The 20,899-nt window shown below is 32.7% G+C and overlaps 1 protein-coding gene across 7 annotated transcripts in view; it reads left to right on the top strand.

The window, feature by feature from the left end:
• HDAC9 (histone deacetylase 9) overlaps positions 1–20,899 on the top strand; it is an 890,491-nt gene that overhangs the window by 567,753 nt on the left and 301,839 nt on the right. The gene's annotated exons all lie outside the window — the stretch shown is intronic.

Raw genomic sequence — 20,899 nt, 5'->3', positions numbered from 1 at the left:
TATTAAAATGAATAATTTTCCAACTATTATAATAATTACGCTTATCACAATGAGATCTTGAACTACACATATATAGTGACAGGGAATAAATTCAAAGAGAAAATAGTAATTAAATGAGCTCCCCTTGTGTGGTAACAATTGCTGTAATACTAGTGTGAAGAACAAAGAGCCTAATCAGGTAAAGGGAACTGTACCATACTCGTCCCACGGGCCAGGCGGTATCTACTTACTCCTCTTCTAAGGTGTTGCCAGCAAAACTCGAGTCAATGCTTCATAATATGTTACTGTGTATTTGGTTCAATAGGTTAAAAGTAATTTTTTATGTTCTTTGGTTCACTTAATCTAATCTTCAGTAGTGTCATATTCTAAGTTACAACAGTATTGCATTAGAGTGTTAAGAAATATGGAGCTGTAATTATTGAATATTACATAATGCATTATCATTCTATGAGACCATAACTTGGATAACTTGGTAAGAATTCTGGAAATACCATTAATGCTAGTTATAATTTTCTGAAATTTGGCTTTGGACTATTATTCAAAAGATTAATTCAGAAGAGATCCTAAAATAAGAGAGGAATCCATGAAATAATGGTTTTATAGTGTATATCTGATTTCTGAAATATTATATAAAGTAACCATTTTAATAAAAAGCATCAATATTTTTTTCTCCATAAAAATATTCCTTGCCAATGCTTGGTATAAAAAAAATCATTAGAGTTTTTCTTCTGCAGTAAGCCTCCTCCCTGGTGAAGGTGATTGCTGAAGGGTAGAGTACTACTTTTCATAGATTGCCTTTAAGAAGTTTTTATTTGTTTCATACTTTTCCTTCCAAAGGATGTTATAAAAGAGTTTTCAAATCTATAACAGATTTTTTTTTAATCTGGCATTTCTTGGTGATTTTTTTTCAATAATTGGAACATGAGATTATAAGTAACTGTAGAAGGTATAAATGGTGGGTGTACATTTGAGGATTTACAGTGATAAATAGTTGAGGGCTTTAATTGTAACCAGTTGTAGTGAGAAGCTTTGAGATGCAAGAGAAGGCTTTTGAAACTATCTCTCCCTTTATTATTGATAATTTTTCCATCTAATATAGGAGAGTGATCAAAGAATTCAGACAAAGGGAAAATGGGTTTGTGATTTTCCACCAAGCTCAGAATATATTTGGACTTAAAAAGGTTTCTACTCATACGGTTTCATATCTTTTTGTAATAACTTCTTTGAGGCTTATGAACTATTTAGACAATGTTTCATATTTGGATCATCTTGATTTGCCAAAAGATTTTTACTTTCAATGATTGTAGCCCTACAGTGCAACCAGGCATCCTTGCAAGCACTTTGTATCTATTAATCTTCTCAATCTACTCACATCTATCAACTTGTTCAGGCCTCACTTATTAAGTAAATAACACTATCATTCCATCCTAGAGCTAAGAGCACTGGGCAATGAGTAGTAAAAGTCAAGGTCACCCAGTTAGTGGCAGTCTAATTTTAATGTGGCACCAGAGTCCTTGCTCTCAAGCTTTAGCACTGCTCAAAAACTTGTGCAGCAGTTCTCTTGACATGTCCCATTTGCTTGCTTCTGACCAGTATATTCAATTGATCCTACTTCTCCGTCCAGTCCATCCACCATCCGCCTCCCCATTAGCATTTACCAAACTGTTTTGAATCACTTACCTCTCTCTCTTCTTTTGATTACTGCTACAAATTACAAGATTAGGATTCTTTTATTTTCCCTAACAGCTGAGGGTTCTAATTCCTGCAGTGATGTAGTCAGTCATTTTTAATCATGAAAACATGGGGGGTTTTCTTTTGTTTTGTCCTTTACCCCCAGTTCCAGTACTGAGATGGATTAAAACAGAGTGACCGTACCTGGGGAGAAAGGACTTCAACCAGCCAAGTTGACCTTCACCACTGCTCACCTAATTCCCCAGCCAAGGCACAGAATCCAGTTTTTAAGTAGGACCCTGTCTGTTAAAACATTTTTAACCTGTCAGGCATGCACTTGATAGATAATCATTTTGACCTACATGTTCTGTATAAAACGTTGAGGACGGAAAAACAGAATCATCCATTGAGTTGTAGACCTCTGAGGCATTTTTTTTTCTAATTAGAATGTGCAGGAGAGTCCTTTTGAGAGAAACAGATTCTGACCACACTACCACAGGTTCTGATCCTATAGTCCTGACATGGAGCTCAGGAACGTACATTTTTCAAGTCATTTGGGAGAATGGTTCAGAAATGACTTTGGAGATGGCTAACGACCTTAACCTGTGGCCTGATTCTTAATAGCTTTTACCTGAGATTCTCAATTCTTTGGTTCATAGTTTCAGAATATACTTCTCATATTTCTTGTATGATTATCCTTGTTTTCTTATTTATTTTGACTCAACTGTGGTTTATCATCACTACATTCACTGCTATTCCTTCCATTGGTAGCATTTGTTCTTTCTTCTAACTTAAACAAATTCTAAGCTTATTTCTAGAGCTGTAGTCGACCAAGATTTGGCTAATTATTTTTCTTCAAAGTTTCTGTGCTATTTGTTGTGCTTTTAAAAATTGGGATAAAATTTTAAAATATAAAGTTCACCATTTTAAGCCTTTTAACGTGTACAATTCATTAGTTTCTAGCACATTTGCAATGTTCTGCAGCTAATGCTACTAATTCCAGAACATTTTCATTATCTCTGCTTCTTAAGCAGTCACTCCCTGTTCCCGTATGCTCCCGACCCCTGGAACCATTCACCCACTTCATACCTGTATGGATTTGCCTATTGAGGACATATTGTATGCATGAAATCATGCATTATGTGGTCTTTTGTCTCTGGAAGGTTCATCTGTGTGATAGTAGGTATCAGTCCATTTCTTCTTGTAGCTGTATACTATGCCCTCGTATGGATACAATGCATTTTGTTTATCAGTTCATCTGTTGACAGATGCTGGATTAGTTTTAATTTTTGTCTCTCATGGGTTATGCTGTTATGAACATTCATATACAAATTTTTGTGTTTATGCATGTTTTTATTTCTTGGCAGTATATACCTGGGAATAAAATTGCTGGGTCATAAAGTAATACTAACTTTCTGAGGAGCCACCAAACTGTTTTTCCCATAGTTCAATTATTTTCACTTCCCACTAGTAATACGTGAGGGTTGCAATTTCTCCATATCTTTTCTACACATCATTTTCCTGCTTTTTTGATGGTGCCATACTAATGGGAGTGAAGTGCTGCCACTTTTGCTCTGGTTTCCATGTCAAAAAGAAGTAATGATTGTGATCATCTTTTCACTTCCAGATGCATGATGGAGAAATGTCTACTCAGAGTCTTTACCTACTTTTAAAAACTGGCTTATTAAGTTGTAAGAGTGTATTAAAATACATTTTGCTTATTATTCCCCTATCAGATATATGAGTCCCTTGATGAGCGGACTTAAAAAAGTTTTACTAAATCCATTTTCTCTCTTTTTCCTTTGGTGCATGTGCTTTTGGTATTGTAATTAAGAAACCATTGCTTAATCTAAAATTGCAAAGATTGACCCCTGTTGTTCCTTCTCAGAGTTCTGTGGTACTCACTTTTAAGCCTTTGACCCCTTTTGAGTTACATACACTATTTTTTATAAAATTTTCTTCCATGCATTTGAGTTATTCTTAAAGAGATACTATCTTAATGACTGGCTCCATTTTTTCATGCATCGTCTGTTTTCCTTATTTCTATTTGACTTTGGTTCTGTGTTTCTGCCCTTCCTGCTGCTAATTCTTGTTGCTTTCTAGCATTTGATACATTTTATTCCCCCTTTTCTTCCCAAAGAACCATTTAAATGCCACAGTCTTGATGTTGATTATGTTTGATACAAACTGAGTGAAAAATTAAGTTTATTTTCCTTTAAGGGATGCTTTATTCCTTGTACTTTTAAAAAACTAAATTGGTTATTTCTCTTCATAGATATGGTTTTTAAATCCTACCCTTCACTCATTTTCACTTAAGTCTACTTTGCACTTAAATTTCACGTTGCACTTAAAGTTCATGTTGTTCGTGTCTTTCCTTTGATTTTTATGCCTCTGTTGATAGAAAATCTGGAAAGACACCCAGATTTACTGTGTTAAAAGTGGTAGCTGGTTATAGCTATAGAGCACTGAAAATATGGTTGGTGAGAATTGAGATCTGCCTCAAGTAAAAAATGCACACCAGATTTCAGAGACATAGTATAAAATTTTATTAATATCTTACTAAGCATGGTGTTGATTACATATTGAAATAACAATATTTTAAATATCCTATTATTAAAATTAACCTTGTTTTTTTAAAATGCAACTGCTAGGAAATTTTAGATTATATATGTGAATTAAATTTCTGGCTTACATTGTATATTTTTATTTCTGCTTTAGATCATCTCTATCTCATCATCTCAGATCTCATCACATCATATTGGAAACCAGTGGGCTATAAAACCTGAACCAATAAATATTTGTTCTTGCCAGTATCTTTTCATTGCTCTTAGTCTGACACAGAGGCACAAAATCTAAGTGTTAGAAGAAATATGTGACATCTTACTGGTTTAAGGGTTCAAAGATTTTTTTTTCTCCTCTTAAAATAATGATTAAATATAAGTTTTATCATTAATATTAGTTAGAAGGACAATTCATTGACTGCACTTACCCTCATCTTAAAGTTAGTAAATTCATCTCTAAAGTGTGCTGTTTTTTTTTTTTTCTGCTCCTTTATTTTGTCAGTGAAAACATTTAGACACAGGTATGGATTAATATGAAGCTATCTTTGTTAATTTTCTCTCCTTTATTTCAAATGTGTAGTCTTTCTGTTTCTAATTTCAAACTCACCATCCTTTCACTTTCCCTCTGGCTCTGCTTCCCCTGGGGAACTACCTTCGTTAATACTAAAATAAATTTGTGGTCTTATCATTGTAATAGCCTCCTTGGAAACACTGGGATGTTTCTACAAATTTGATTAATGTACTGTGACTTACCAGTGCCATATTCCCATTGTCTGTGGCATGACCTACCTGGTGATTTCATCCTAATTGTTTTCTTTGAGTGGTATCAAGAAGTTATGTTCTAATATATTGTATATTAGAATATAATATATTGTATTATATTGTAATCCAATGTTACACTTGCTCCATCCAATATATTCTAATTACTTAGGCACCTTAGTGTATTTCCCACTTGGGCTCCAGTCCACAGGACTTTCGTCAGCTTTTGAGCCTATTGAGGAAGCCTTAGACTTCTTTTGTCCAAACCCTGTTCTGCTTTCTCCCTGTGGCATCTCTGATTTCTCTTACCCGCCTGAACTCTCCAGTCCAGTTTGGAATCAGTTCCATATAAACCACCATTTAATTCTTCTGTAACCATAATCTTTGTATCCTTGTCTTTTGTCTTTTGAGTTTAGGGAAATATATTGTGTTTCTCTTCATTCCTACCACCGTCCAAGTAACCTGTGGATGGTGGTAGGAATGAATGATTTTTCTTTTTCTTTTCCCTTATTCAGATGAAAATGGCAAACAGCCATTTTCTTTCTTGTTCTTCTACATGCTCACTTTTGTTTTCTGTGTGAATGTATAGGATTATTTTTAACTTGATGGACTAGTTCTTATGCCGAGTCCTCATTAGTAATATTTTCATTAAGCCAGCTCTAGTAAAAATAGCTGCTATTCAGTTTTCACTTTTGGCCACTGGTAAGGGATGGAAATTGTTTTCTTGATGAATTTCTTATTTGATATTACAAATATATTCACATATGAATCACTGTTGCTTCTGTTATATTATCTGGCATATATTTTTAGATTACAATACAACATTTCAAATAATAAATCCTCTTTATTAATATTTCTATTTCCATGTAACCTACTGATAATTTTTTAAAATTAGGATTTGTAAAGACAACAGAATGATTCATATACATTAATATTCTCAAAAAGCAAATCAACCTACCTCATCCTTATACACATTTAAATAAAGAAAATTATTACTGAAAGAAAATTATTATGAAAATCGATGTGTTGTCTTGACAATGTATGCATCAGACCCCGAACAATGGTATTTTTCATTGTCTTTGAGATCCTTGCATGGACTGCCCCACAGAAGTAACCACTTAGTAATTGTGACACTGAATCTATGGTCAGACTGCAGGAGCTTCATCTGCAACACCATCACCTACTGGCAATTCCATGTGGAGCAAATTACTTAATTCTACCAAGTCTTAGTTTACTAACTCGTTAAATATGATTGGCAGTTATGTTTTTTATAAATTTAATTCCCACCCTAGTATCAATCAATCAGAAAGCAAAACCCAGAAAATTGGCATTGCTTATAACTTTCAAGGTATTCTCTTGTTTGTCACATTTGTATTGGACCTGCCTTTCTTTAGAATCAGCATTAAATAAACAATATTCCATGGCCACGTCTTTGCTTTCTAACAGATACTCTAAGAATCTTGTTTGTCTTCTACTATCTTCACTTTGGAGGATGCTAACAGGACTTAGAAGGAGACATCCTGAAATGATTTCTTGAACCTAAGTAATTTGCTTCCTGATTTTAAATATCAAGGAGCCTTCTATTTATTACCTTTATTTAACAGATAAAGAATTAGATAACAATTTTTCTACAGTCTTAAATGTGTTGGTCATGTAAATGATGTGACTAAACCCCTATTTTTTTTTATATTTTGTGAACTTTTTTATTCAGTTTTCTGGTACATATTTTAAGTGGCTTGATTTTTTAAAAAATATCTTGTATGATAAACTCATATACAATTTGATTTATATACTTGTTACTTTCTTGACCCACATACAAAGATCCGCATCTCCATATGTTTTTACCTTTATGCACACATAGTGGGTATTTGTACCTCAGTATGATATTCTACCTCAGTAGGATATTTCTGGATATAAAAAGTCCAAAAAGAGGCTCTCCTAGGAATTCAAAACACTCCAAGTTCTAGTATCCTGGATTGTGTTCCATGATAAGTTGAATTAATCTTTTAAAATGAGATTTATACTTTGGTCACTTAAACTTCCTAAATCTCATTGCATTTTTAATCTACTTTTCAAAAGTATTACTTACAGAATTCATTCATTGTATATGTTTAGTTCAATGAATTTTGAAAAATGTATATACATATCCCAATCTAGATATATAATATTTACATCACTCCAAAGAATTCATTTCTTCCTTGTTAATCAAGCACTCACTACCATTCTTCAATCAGCCCCAAGCAACTATCGATCTGTTTTATGTCACTGTTCATTGGTTTTGATTTTTTTCTAGAATTTCATATAATTAAATAGTGTAAAAATGTATTTTTAGTCTGGATTGTTTTCAGCCAAAAAAAATGCACCTGAGATTCATCATAGTGTGTTGGTAATATGGTTGTCTGTATTGCTAAATATTGTTCTCTACTATGTCTATATCATAGATGTTTATAATTCATCTACTGGTGGAAATCCAGTTATTTCTAGACATGGACAGTTATCAGTGAAGCTGCTATAAATATTTTTTTATTTCTTTGGGGCAGTTACCTATGAGTGAAATTGTTGAGTTGTATGATAAGTGTATTTTAAACTTCATAAGAAAGTGCCCAATCATTTTAGAAATAAGGTTTATTATTTTACATTTATATCAACAATGTATGAGATTTTCTATCACTCTACATCTTTATCAGCACTTGGTATTGTCAGACTTTTTGTTTTAATTTTATGCATTCTGTGAATGCTAGTGGAATCTTGCTGTGGTTTTAGTTTGTGTTTCTGAGATGTCTAATAATGTTGAATATATTTTTATGTGTGTGGTGGTCATTTGTATACTTTTGTTGATAAGCTGGTAATTCAGTTTCTATTGCTTTTGTTTGGCTATAGGAGTAACACACATTTTGAATTAAATTCTTTGACATCCACACACACAAAAATACATGTGTACATAATGTCATATATTTTGAAGAACAGAATAGTTTAAATCTTGTGGGTTTAATTCTATCAATTATTTCTTCTATGGCTAGTTCTTTAGAGCCCCAAAAAAAGAAAATTTTGCTTCTGTTTTCTTTTAATTTAATTTTTTACATTTAAGTCAAACATCTACTTTGAGTTAATTTTGTATATGGTATGGATAAATTGAAGCTCATTATCTTACATGGATCTCTAAATTTTTCAGTACCATTTTTTAAAGATTATCTTTATTCCTTTTAATTATTCTGGTGCCTTTGTTAGAAATTTTTTGAACATAAATTTGTGAGCAAATTTCCAAACTATTTTATTCCATTGATCTCTATGTTTAACTTTACACTAATACCACAGAATCTTATGGTATTATGTGGTTACTGTTTGCTATATAGTAAGTCTTAAAATCAGATAGTATATTTTTTCTATGCTTGTTTTTAAGATTTTCTTGGTTTTCAGCAATTTGTTTCTGATATGCCTAAATGCAGATTTCTTTGTGTGGAACCCTGCTTTGTTTTAGTGAGATTCTTTTATCTGTGAATTTTCACTTTTTTAAATTTTAGAAAATGTCAGGCATTATTTCTTCTAATATTTTTTATCCTGTTATTTCTTTTTATCTTTGGGGACTACATGTACATGTGGGGTAGATTTCTTGATATTGTTCCTAGTTCTCTAATTGTATACATTTTACCTTGTTCTTTTTTTCTATTTCAATTTCTATATCTTCTATTGCTATGCACATCTTTTCTTCCTAATAGATAAATTTTATTCATCACGTAGAGTAAATTTTCATTTAAGACATTGCATTTTTCAGATCTAGAAGTTTCCTTCTATTCTTTTAAGCATTTTACATTTATTTATTCTTTATATTCACATTTTTCTTCAACTCCTTGAGCATATTCATATTTGTTTTAAAGTTCATTTTTGTTAATTCTGTCATTTCTTAATTTTTTAAATATGTTTCATCTTTTCTTGCTGCTTTTAATGTCTAGGAAGCTTTAATCAGATGCTAGACACTTTAAATTTGTTTTCTTTTCTTAAAGAATATTCACCTCTTGAGACTTTCTAGGTTTTTAGCACCAGGTTTTTGGTAGCCTTTACTCTCATTGCAGCTTCTCTCTTGCTCACTACTTTGTGAGTTCTCAGGGCCACTACTAAATTCCCTGAATGTTGTCAGGAAAGGATGTCCCCAGGGAAGAATCAATGCTACCCTAGTGCCCTAGAGAAACAGTGAAGATGAAAAGAAGGACAAGATTTAATAAAGGTGTAAAGACAAAAATGCAGCTGTTTGGGAGGAAAAGCACTGCTTTGACTCAGTTTTAGGTCTGTCTTTACCTAAGAAACTGGTTGGTCTCTTACTGGCACCTACCAAGATAATTCTTTATGGCTTGGTGGTTTTCTCTGAGGCAGTGGATATTTTCGATTTTGATCATCTTTATATTCAAATGCTAATTTCAAACATAGATATGGGGTAATGAGCATGAATAGTTGCTCATAAGTACACAGTCACAAAATGAACCGGCATCATTAACTCATGTGTTTTGAATTAACTTTATCCTACAATTATACAGAATAAAACAAGTGAAAGTAATAATGCCACCTACTTTCAAAAACCCTCTCAAATCTCACTTTAACAGGTTAGACTGAGTGGCTTTTTTTTTTAAGCAACATTGAATCCCTGTGATTTAGGTTTGTCTTTGTAGTCAAAGATCATACTGCTTTTTTAGGATCATGGTACATGAATTTAATCAACTTTTTCATATAGTAAGAAATAGTAAATCTAATGAAAAATGTTAAGATCAGTGTTAAAATGCATAGATAATGAATACTTAGGACCCCTGAATACTAGGTACTATAAATGCCACTTTTATGTTAAAAAGGGAGTGCCATTTATAATTTGTATATTACATTACATGTTTAATGGTTGTATGTGCAGTTCTATTAAGATATAATTTCCATAGCCTTTAGTTGAGCTATATGAAATGTTAAAATGTTCAATCCAGTAGTTTTAGTTTGATAACAGAGTTGTGACCACCACAGTCAATTTTCTGAACATTGTCATCACATAAAAAAGAAACTCCATAGCGATCCATACCATCACCTTTTCTCTCCCTCATCACAAATCTGTCCTCTCTCCCCAACTATCCTGACTCTGGAAATAATTTATCTACTTTCTGTACATCTCTACTTATTCTGGACACATTTTAAAAATATATCTCTCCTGTTTTTCTGTAATTATACATTCTTTGACCATATTGTCCCACCTTCCCCTCACCTCCTAACCACCCAAACCTCTAGTAATTAGCAATCTGTTTTTTACTTATATGAAATCAGCTTTTTAAGATTCCATATTTGAAAGCTATAGTGATCAAAACATCATGGCTCTGGCATAAAAAAGACATATAGGTGAAGGGAACAGAGGAGAGAACCCACAAATACACTCACACAACAAACAGCCAACTGATTTTTTAAAAAGAACACACATTGTAGAAAGGTTTTCGAATAGTCCTGGGAAAACCAGATAGCCACATGCAAAAGAATGAAATAAGACATATATCTCTCATCATATACCCCATATACAAAAATCAGCTCAAGTGGTTTACTTAAATATAATTTTTAAAACTGAAATTTCTAGAAGGAAACATGGAGGAAACACTTTAAGACATGGTTTGGGTGACAATTTTTTGAATGTGACTTTAAAAGCAGAAGCAACAAAAACCAAAATAGACAAATAAGATTTCAAGGATCTAGAAAGTTTCTGAATAGCAAAGTAAATATTGTACAAAGAGAAGAGATAGTCTTCAGAAAATGTTTTCTAATTATATTTTTCAACTATACATTTTTATTGTTAATATTTTTAATGTGTGTGTACATAGTGGGCTTCCTAAAAAAGAAGTAAAGAACCAGTGAAGATTAGTCCCAGAGACTAATACACAGTTTTAACAAAGATTGAGTATATATTTAGTAAGGGGTGAATATTCAAAATTTTAAGAAATTCAAGCAACTCAAATGTAAGAAAACAACTGGATTTTAAAAATTGGCCTAGGTATGTCTCAAACAAGATACATGAATGGCCAGCAGGTATATTAAATGATCAAAATGATTTATTATCAGGGGAATGCAAACCAAAATCACAACATCACCTCACACATTTGAAAATGGCTCTTATCTAAAAGGCAGAGATAAGTATCAGAGAAAGGGAATCTTTACTTTGGGTGGAATTGTAAGTCAGTACAGCAAATGTGGAAACAGTATGGAGATTCTTCAAAATATAACTACTGTAATGGTCCATCATTCCCACTAATTGACATATATCTAGAAGAAATGACATAAGTATATAGGTGATATCTCTCCTCCCAAGTTGATTGTTCTCAATATCCCAAATAGGGAATCAGCATTAGTGTCTACTATCAGATGGATGTATAAAGAAAATGCAGTACATAAGCACAATGGAGTACTATTCAGTCATAAAGAAGAATGAAACCCTACCATTTGTAACAACAGAGATGATCCTGGAGAACATTAAATGAAGTGAAATAAGCCCGGCACAAAAAGACACATATGCCATAATCTCACTCATATGGAATATGAAAAAATATTAGTCTTACATATTTAATGTTTACATTTAAACAGATTAGTTACGGTGTGATTCCACATTTTCTGTGTCAATCAGTTAAAACTACTCTACAGACTTCTAATTCAGGATCCTTATTAAATAAGTTCCTGGCCTTTATTTTTCTACCACAATACCTAGTCCTGGCCCTCTTCAGGATGACAATTGCCGTTTCATAGTACTTGCTTTTTGTATTAGAAATAAATGGCAATGAAAATCATGATTGATTAAAATGAGTGGCATCTACCAAGCCATGGAAATCCTAGAACTATGAATGCATGAATGTGTTTAAAATAGAGTTTTGAATAAAATGCTACAGCTGTAATGACAAACTCAAAAATTTATTCTTTTGGGTGAAAAACTGTGGAGCACCTAGGAGGAGAGTTTCTCAAATGTTCCAAAAACTTCTATGCCTTTTTTTTTTCTTTTCCCCAATTTGTGTCTTAATCTTCATTTGGGTAATGGGGAAGGCATATGCAAAAATGGTGGAAAACGTGCAATAAAATTCATTTTAACTTGGATTCAGAAGTATTAAGATTTATATTATATTTTGTATAGAACTGTGTCTTAAAGGATCAGAATATTGGCTTAAGTTAAAGTGTTGGTGAGACTTTGCTGGGGGGTGGGATTCTTTTTCATCCTCTGCAGTTACTATAGACTTTTAGATGACTCTGAAATTAATTAGGAAGTTCTTAGATGTTTAGCATTAAAGTCAAGGCCCAGGGAGGTTATGTGGATATGTGACTTTTGATTCTTGGCTGGTGTGTTGATACTGTATATTTTTTAATGGTTCCACTTTTCCTCTACTAGTATAAAAGATTTAATGTTACAGTTTGTGTGTGGCCAGGCAGTGGCATATGGAAAAGCTGTTTCCTGCTATTTAATTTAATTAGTCCAATCACGTGCCAGCCTTCGGGCATGTCACTCTGGACCTCTGAGGTTCTTTGTCTGTCAAAGAGATGGACAATATCTTAGCTTTGTTTGGTTGCTGGGGATGCTTCCAGATAAAACCACTGAAATTCTCACTGTTTGTTTAAACAAATCTTTGCATTTTTACCATTTGGCTTTGATTTTGTTTTGTACAAAAAAAACAATGACATTTTGGCCTTAGGGTAGTGAAAAAGAAATACTGAGGATATGAAGAAGAGCTATTGCTCTCTGAGGTTTAATAAAGGGTTGAGAACATCAATCATTTTCTAATCAGAAATTTTGAATTGGCTTGTTACTGCTTTGTTAGTAGAAATGAACGGCAATTACATTGTATCCTTTTAGCCCTAGCTTGGTTGACAAACTGTTATTTTAATTCAAGCCTCTTTTCGGGGGTTCGTGTATATGTATGTGATTTTCTTCATCTTTTCAAATTTCTAAATTTTGAAGTCAATTCATAAAATATTTTGTTTGATTTCTTTGGGGGGGATAAGAAGATTCAACTTTGTTTTCATAAAAAATAACGGTGATTAACCCAGTTAGTCATCTCCAGAATTGTTCCCAGTATTTTACCCTTTCTTTTAAGGTTGAAAGTATTTAAATGTTTCCCTCTTGTAATCAATATATTCAAATTTATAAAGTTATCTTGAATTATATTTGTTAATATATTCCTAAAATTTTTAGAACTTCAAAATCTGTGAAGAACATATGAAAAGAAATAGAAATTTAAAGATATATACTGAAACTTAGGAACTTAATTTGCAGTGAGGACAGTTGCCTAAATTTTTTGGCAAAATTAATAGCAACTTCCAGGAGTCATGGTGGCTTGTCCAAGGTGATGAACTTATTGGAGCCTGTAAATTGCAAAAATAAGTGTCTTAATTAAAAATACACAAGGCTAGAACTTCAGGAAGGACTGCACTAAGTTAAATGACATCACACTGCACATCTAGTCAGCATGTGCCACCACCCCAGTGCCCACATGCTGCTCTTGCCCTCTGACATCTCTTGGCCTTTGGAGCAACCCACAGGTCCTAGGCTGAAAAAATGGCAATTCGATCAAAGGAAGTATCCTTTGTCTAAAGTTAATAGAATCATTGTTTTCTTTTTTTAAAAAACAGAAGAAACTATACATTTTTGTTTTGGTGAATTTTTGCAGATTTCACTTTGATAGTGAGAAGTAAAGTTCTTACCTCTGATTAATTTTCAATTTAGAGACAAAAAATATAAATAGTAAAAGAAATGACATTAAGACCTAAAAATGTAAAATATATTGTTTTTTAAAAGTAATTTATATTCATAATACAGACATTTACAGCAATCTTATGATACAGTTGCCACAAGTGAATAAACCTTGTTAAGACACCCATGACCTGCATAGATTTTGCATTTTATTTAAGGACAAGTAAACAATCAACAATGAAATGAATATTGTGCTTTTGATCTTCTAGTGCTTTTCAGTATCAGTTCTCTTGTGTAATTGTACTTAAATCTGCAATCTTCATATCTATTTTCAGACCCAATATTATATTCTACAGTTCTGTATACATGATTAACTTTTCATTTTTTTTCTTTTTACATGTATGTTTAGAGTGTCATTTTTTTTTCTGAGGGCACACACACTTACATACACACATACCACTACCACCACCACACATGGATTTTAAAGTGAAGTAGTATCCATTTAAGAGAATTCATTTTGTTGGTAACTCTTAAAGAATTAATATATTTTAAATATTAAGAAATACCCATATACTATGGGTATATGGTATATACCCATATAATAAAAAATATATACTTATGGCAGAAATAAGTCATTTTTCATAAAAGTCTGATTTTAGAAGTAATATTTTGTTGAAAGTATTATAAATTATAATATCACTGAAGTTTGAAATGCAATTGATCATTTGGTGACAATTCAGGAATAGAGATCTCCTTAAGATTTCTTCCTTCCTTCCTTCCTTCCTTCCTTCCTTCCTTCCTTCCTTCCTTCCTTCCCTTCCTCCTCCTCCTCCTCCTCCTCCTCCTCCTCCTCCTCCTCCTCCTTCTTCTTCTTCTTCTTTTTTGTTCTGTTTAGTTATACATGACAGTAGAATCCATTTTGAAGTGATTATATAAGAATGGAATATATCTTATTGTAATTAGGACCTGATTCTTGTGGATGTACAGGATAGTGAGATTCATATATGATGGTGTATTCATATATGCACATAGGAAAAATATGTCGGATTCATTCCACTGTCTTTCCTTTTCCTATCCTTCTCCCTGTCCTCCATTCCCCTTGTCTAAACTTTTATTAGTTAACAAAAAGGAAGATTCTAAATCAGGATATTAAAATGGTACAACCTTTCTTTCTGTTAGAAAATATAATCTTTATGAAATACTAGTTTTTACAAAAAAATAAATAAATGATGTTGCAGTATTTGTGCAATTTCAAGTAAATATTTAGAAATGGCAAACTGTGTCAGAGTCCTCGTAATTATAATAATAAATTAAGGTAGTTTGCAGCAAACATTGATCCAAATTTTCTTTACATATCATCCTAAAATTTTATTAAACATACATTTATGAATGTATGACCATGCGTATATATTGGCCAATGGCCCTCAATCTATTTTTTGATTGTAGTTTAACCTAATAAACAGTGATTGCTCATACCAATTCAATAAATGTGCACCGAACAACTTTGCTGTACTAGGAACAGCTAGATATATACTATATAGATAGATAGATATAGATATAGATATATACTGAAACATAGGAACTTAATTTGCAATGAGGAGAAATTAGGTAGCTCTAGGGCCTTCAAACTTATAGTCTCTCAAAGAAATGTACAGATAAATAAGGTCGAAAATACTGTGACCTTTGTACTGCCATGGTAAAAAATATATGAAGCACAAATCTGTATGAGACCAATGCTTCTAAGAGGCTAAATTGTGATCAGAAAACACAGACAGTGTCTCTGTTCTGTCCAGTAACATTGCCTCTGGTGAGTAGAACCCAGAGGTCAATGAAGGACTTACCATTTTGTTCCTGAGTGCTGAGAGTAGAAAAGATCCTTGGACTCCTGCAGTAGTACACAGCTTCTGCTGGCCACTGAGAGACTTTGAGAAATGACTTTCATTGATAATTATAATAGTTTTTGTATGTTTATGATTGTAGAAAAATGCCTGTTTTTTAGAAGACTGATATGACTTCTGTAAGTTTTTTTTTTTAATAAAAATAGGATACTATAAGCAGAAACCAAATCTTTGTTTTATTTCAACTATGCTTGTTAACAAGCTGGAATCATCAAACTTTGAGATATCCGAGGTTTTTTTAATGTAATTTATGTTAATATACTTCCATTCACAGAAACTTTTACATTTTCAAGTGTATTTATACCAGCACAACATAATATCTAAGCCATGAGCATCAGAAGACATTTTTTTGTCCACCTTATTGGCAATTAAACTTTTTATCAAAACTGTCATATGTTACTGAAAGAGTTTTGATTTATACCCTAAATGATACCTTTTAGATGACTTAAAGATATCTTTTGTGCCATTATTTCAAGCAAGGCACCTATTTTTTAAATTATACATTTCCTAATTTTTAAACATAAGATCCAGGTCCTTAAAAATTAAGATATGAATTTATTATCCTTCAGTGGCTTGGGAACCTTGTTTCGTTTTGTCAAAGACAATTATCTTCTAAAGTAACCTCACACATACCACACTCACATAAATACACATGCACAATGTGTATGCACATATGTCTAAGTGTGTATGTATACCCATGAGGGATCTTTTCCCTTTGCACACATTTTCTGATGGTATCATGAAAATTTTCCCCCATCAAAGTTGTTTCCTAAAGTCAATCTTCTGGCTGTTTAATCATCTCTTTTGATTTTAAACATTTGAAATCTGAATGAAAATAGTTTCTTCTGCAACATGCTTGTCTCTATTCAGTTTAATGTGGTTTTCTTTTCCATGTTTCTCTTCCTCTTTAAGGTCCTACCACTTTTTGTTGTTGTTGAATCAAATATGATTGAATTGCTCTTTGAAGTTAATTTATGGAGCAGAAACTGTCCTCCACCCTCGCTGTGGCTTACCACAACTCTAGAAAGGTTAACTGGAGTACATGGAAATAAATAGATACTGGCAAACAACAGTTCTCCAGCTACAAAATCTACTGGTGTATTGCTTGAACTTTCTAGAAAGCTCATAAAATTAAGTGTCATTATGTACTACGCTGTACTTTCAATCACATATTACCGTATACCTCATCTACTTACCTGAGGGAAGCAGCCTCCCTGGCCAGGCTGGGCCCTGACCTGGAGAAGCAAGGATCAGAAGAGCCAGGCTTTCTTTGTTCTTGGTCACTTATAGGATTTCTACAGGTTATGTATCTCAATTTCCTCATTATTTTAATTGAAAACTAGTCCTCTCCCACCATGGCATGGAAGGATGGTATTTATCCACAGCTCTATTGACAGCTCTCAGGCAGGCAGACCAACGTGGAATGACCATCTTAGTTTTAAAATTTCTCTCTTTTTTTCTTTTATATTCATATAATTTCCTTCAAATTTCCAACTGGTTAAAATAAAAAAGCCTTGTTGAATGTTTAAAAAAATGTCAAGTGAATGCTAATTTACTATATTTGAACTTGAATTGGCAAATAAAGAGAGGGAGAAATGGGAGAAACACATTCTATGCTCACAGAGTTTTTGATGTTTCTCAGGGGTAAAAATAACACAGCTAAATTAGTCAAAATATCTGCAAAAATAGTCAGCTTGTACCAGTATTTAAAGTTTTACAGAAAGCACTATTAAAAATAGTATAGAATGACAAAATTTTATTAATGGCAGGCATTTCAATAATGACAAGAATAGCAACAATAAAAGGTAGTATATATTGAAGACAAATTAATTGCCAAATGCTGTATATGGTTTAATCATTATCCCTTATTTACAAGTGAAGAAATGGAGGCTTTGCTGTGAGTGGTGTAGCCGTTGCATAAATTCATCTATCAGAAAAATGATGGAAGCCAGATTTCATGCCCAGTACAAACCCAGAGAGGTTAAGAGACCATACTAAAGTCTCACAGCCAATTTATGACAAAATTGTTATGGAGACTCAGATCTGATTCATGGACTACTGAATATAAATTCCAGGTGTGGAAAAATAGTCTGCAAAACGTCTTTTATGGAATTCCCAACTCTTCAATGCTTACTAGTTGTGTTTGATGTAGAATTTACGTTGGGTATTAAAATTTTTATTTAAATATATATGTCCATTCCCTTTGTTTCTTAGTATATATATTTAAAAAATCACAAATTTAAGCACATAACTTGACATAAACTCCCCACAGTTGACTTAAGCCTCCTTAGCCTGCCCAGAGTATTCTGCAGTTTTAACTCTGTCAACATTTTACAAAAACTTTTGTGATCTCACATCTGCAATGTGCAGAACATTGTCTTAAATGTTGGGCAAGATCCTACCTGGCTTAAGCATCTCGTAATCTAGTAAGTAGAGGACAAGGCATTTATATAAATAGTTATTAAATAAACAATGAATTGTACTGCAGGATAGGCCCAGATATGTTAGTACTTTGAGACTTTATATTTTTATAATTATTAAAGGTTGAATTTTCCAAATACCTTGTAGTACAGCATACACATAAATAGTTAATATATGCATTATATTTGCTTTTTGATTCTTTGAAAATTTTTAATGTGACTTTGTTAATGTGATTTCTGTGTATGTACGTTTCCTAGCTTATACATTTTGCAACACAACAATAAACTATTCAGTATGCAAGCTAGTATACAGTACAACTGATTTAAGTAGATGCCACTTAAATAAATTTTTTACCCAATTCACTGGTCATGCTGGTTTCCCTTTATGTATATTTACTTGCAAAACCACAAAATAGTGTAAGGTTCTTGCAACAGCAGATATTCAATAATACATACAATACTATTATAAATTATAATCAATACTATCATAGAACACCCATTGACTGGAAAATAGTCTATCTTAAGGAACACCTTTACTATCCAAAATTATTTTAGTGCATTTTTATTCTTTCATTTTCCAGGCATTTTAGTAAATATAATACATATATTATTTCTGCACTATAGTCAATATTCAGGTAAGTTTGATACTAGGGGATAACTCTTTTTTGTTATATAAAGAACAGATCCAAGGAGGTGACCTCAAAGACCTGAAGGTTAATTAATGGCCTAGGATGAATACTCCAAATAAATAGGAACACAGGAAGGAGGGTGAAGCTGTGCATCTCTCCAGGGTTTAACCACTAGTTAGATGGATGGATTGTATTTTATTTGCTCACAGGGAGGTGTTTTCCTTCATTGTCTGCTGAGGTGTGTTCTTTTGTAATAAAGATTGCTTTAGTCTTTACCCAATAAATGATCCACACTATCTAGTAAAGCCTTAGCTAGATACCCTCCCCCCCCTTTTTTTTTTGCTTTTTACTTTTCCGTTATGTAATGGTGAAGAAGTGAAATGACTATCAAATTTCCCTGCATAAGCTCACTGAAAACTTGGAGACCCACAAACAACCTGAATAACTTCAAAATTGAAGAACAATGGCAATACTTAATGAGTTCTTATAGATGTGTGTGTGAATGTGTATGCTATTTAGAATATTTTTCTAGTCATCATTTTGAAATTACTCCATTATACTTCTCTTAGTTTGTCATCATCAAAAGGAATTTAAAAATAGGATTTCAAAGCAGCACAATAAAGGATCATATGGCTGCAAAATGGGGAGGGAAAGTGCTGTTGTATAAAGACAGAAGTCTGTTTAGTCTCGTCTCAGTTTGACCAGTGATACTGAGATGTTTCTGTAAATTTCCACACAATGAATGTCCCACTTCTAGTGCATTTCCACACAAAATCAGTGAATAGTGTGCAAATATTTTTAAAAAATGATGTGCTAACTCCATTTCCAGTCATATTTTTAAATCAAGTGTTTTGGAAATATTCTCACCTATGCCAACATATTGCTGTAAAAACTGATTCATAAAATATTTATTGTTTGTTATCTCTAGTTTTTTCTTATTTTGATACATAATTCTGGGTTTGCTTACAGTTGGCACATCTACATTCCTGTTTACTTCTTTCTAAACCTCCATCTTCCAATATTCAATTATCTAACTCATATATCCTTTTGAATAGTGAGTAATTGGCTAGAGAACTACATCCTAATGCTTCTACTAAAAAACTAGCAGAAGCACACATTCAAGGGAAATGTCTTTTAGTTTATCTTTAAATTGGAGCAGGGCAGAGGTCACTAGCTGAAAGGAAGTCAAAATGACAAGAACTCAAAGAAAGGTTAAGACAAGTAAATATCTTTCCATGAGACACTTGGACCATTGTTAACTACCTGGCATAAATGATTTTCCAGTGAAATAAATTCAAACATCACTGATTTAGAAGAAGTAAAGGAAAAATAGTTTAACTAAAGGGAAATTTCAATTATAATCTACCTTAAAAGTGAATTAATTTTATTGCTTCTAAACCTGCACTCTCTCACATAAATTAGTAATTAGGAACAACTAAATTAAAAGACATATATTGAAAAATAACTTGTAAACACTATTGAAGCCTAAACATTGTTTGCTAGAAGCCAGGCAAACCTTGAAGAAGAACTCCATAATTTGGATTTTTGGAAATTTATCCTTCTAAAATGTATAGATCCCAAATGAATACATCTTTAATCTCCTATTATGCAACAAATAATGAATTTAAACTAAGTCATGAGAGGTAGAGGTTTCAGGTACTATGGACTTCTTTACAAATTTCAAAATTCAGAAATGTCATTGGCTTTTCTAGTAATATACGGCTGGGAAGCAGTGTCATAAGGGTAAATGGCAATTACTACAGAGGATCTAAGTGACCCAAGAGGAATGATTCAAATGGTAAAAAGGATGAAAACATAATTATAACCAATGGGACTCCTCAGGAATGTGTTAGAAATGTACTGAAATTTATCTTGACCACTGCCTGAGAGTCCTGGAAATTTTCACACTAAGGGCAAAGCTTTTGTCAGTTTATGGCTTTATGGCAATGCTGTTTCTAGTCAGCTTTGTGCAACCATCTTAGCAACAGGACTAGTGCTTAGCATGACGGATTTATGGTTCATGTTGTGCTTACGGCCATTAAGATCATGAGCAGCCTTGTTTTCTTTTGATTTAAACAGGATATTGTTGGTTTGGTTGGTGGTATTTTTTTTTTCCCTGTGGCTATCCGTTGGCTCAAACTAAGCATTTTTGATGTCCTTGTCAAGTGCAACTCTCTAGGGAGAAAGAGTAATCCAAATTTCCCAAATGACATTAAGAAAAGGAACCATGTGCTTACATATAGCAAATAAGGGAAGACACTGATTCATGGTGAATGTATAA

The sequence above is a fragment of the Spermophilus citellus genome (assembly GCF_964194105.1).
Source record: "Spermophilus citellus genome assembly, chromosome: 3".
Lineage (NCBI taxonomy): Eukaryota > Metazoa > Chordata > Mammalia > Rodentia > Sciuridae > Spermophilus > Spermophilus citellus.
The sequence above is the reverse complement of the archived record's forward strand: the minus strand, read 5'-3'. Positions and strand labels throughout refer to the sequence as shown.